The sequence below is a fragment of the Ambystoma mexicanum genome, chromosome 1p (genome assembly GCF_040938575.1).
Source record: "Ambystoma mexicanum isolate Mex_15411 chromosome 1p, UKY_AmexF1_1, whole genome shotgun sequence".
Taxonomy (NCBI): domain Eukaryota; kingdom Metazoa; phylum Chordata; class Amphibia; order Caudata; family Ambystomatidae; genus Ambystoma; species Ambystoma mexicanum.
Genome location: NC_090921.1, coordinates 4,303,253 through 4,304,635, shown reverse-complemented (window position 1 = coordinate 4,304,635; position 1,383 = coordinate 4,303,253). Strand labels below are relative to the sequence as shown.

Sequence of the window (1,383 nt, the reverse complement as noted above, 5' to 3'; positions counted from 1 at the left end):
CTACATAAAAGTCTTAGATACATGACTATTCCTGGGCCCTATAGTAGTTGCAAGTGTACATTTTAGTGCTATCAAAATTAAACCTGACAAACAAATATGCTAATTTAAAAAGTGTGGTTTTATAAACTTCAGAGATAAAACACAAACATATATGCTGGCCTTTTCCTTACACCACATTGCCCCTCACTAAGCAATGAACAATGGCATATGTTACTTTATAAAGCTTATAATGTGCCAATCAAATATGCCCTGTGCCTATTCCATGACTGGGAATATTTCCTTTAAGCTAAGGAAGGAACCACAAGCATTTTACAATTGGGATTGTTTTTGTAATCAAGTATATTCTACGGCTACGTACAAGTTGCTTGCTCTGTTGCTGTTCCCATCAGGGAATGGGATTTGTGGGTTGACAGCAACATTTTGAACTCGCATGCCTACAAGTTGAGGATGCCTGATTAGCTCGTGGGGTGCAGTTACTTTGCCCTTATTTTTGTTGTTGCAGTTCTTGTCTTTTCGATAAAAGCAATCATACTTGATTCTGTTTAATTAACCGCTGTTAATGATAACTTTCACATTCGTCCCATGGGTGTCGCTTCATTCACGAAGCTTCAATTTGAAATGAAAAAATCCTGGCCAGTACGGGGATTGAACCCGCGACCTTGGCGTTATTAGCACCACGCTCTAACCAACTGAGCTAACCGGCCAACTGCATGTATTTGTTTGTGCACATTACTAGTAACCAACTACCTACTGGGAGTAATCCTCTGTTGGCAGATATTTCCATTATACTCCCATTGGGCTCTTAAGCCAGCATATGGGAAGGCAACAGGCACCCCATGCAACTTCTCTGACAAGATGGAGCCCATTCAGCAATACAATGGGACTTTGTTGCTCTGCTGGAAGCTTGGAGTGGGTATTGCACATTACTAGTGGGTACCAGTGGGTATTGCTTGCAATGTTTTGGGGTGCACACGAAATTCTTGATCGCCAGATGGCAGTTTGAAACGTAAATGAATAACAAAACAGTTGGTAAAGATGCATGGGTGTAATTATAGGGGGTGGGGGGGCAAGGGTGTTTGTCCCCGCCAACTTTTATGGCACACCATTTTGACTCCTCATTTTGCAGGGGCCCCTTTCATTTAGATGCCATGCCCCCCCAAACTTTTTCAGCAAAGATACTCCACTATAAAGATGTTTCTTATCCTGGCATTTCCGCACAGGTCTTGTCTCTCGGGTGAGCAAGGCAATTGTTTCACAATCTATGGTCTTTAGCTCGTCATTATCAGCTTTGTTTCTTGGGGTCTGGACGCCACGTCTGTGGTATGTATGTATACAAATGTATAGAGCGCGGCAAAGACCTAACGGCATCATGGCGCTGAAGGT

The 1,383-nt window shown here is 42.7% G+C and overlaps 1 non-coding gene across 1 annotated transcript; it reads right to left on the bottom strand.

Moving 5' to 3' along the window:
* Positions 1-630: 630 nt before the first annotated feature.
* Positions 631-704, bottom strand: TRNAI-AAU (transfer RNA isoleucine (anticodon AAU)). The gene has a single exon. It is a non-coding gene; the product is annotated as a tRNA-Ile (tRNA).
* Positions 705-1,383: the final 679 nt, after the last annotated feature.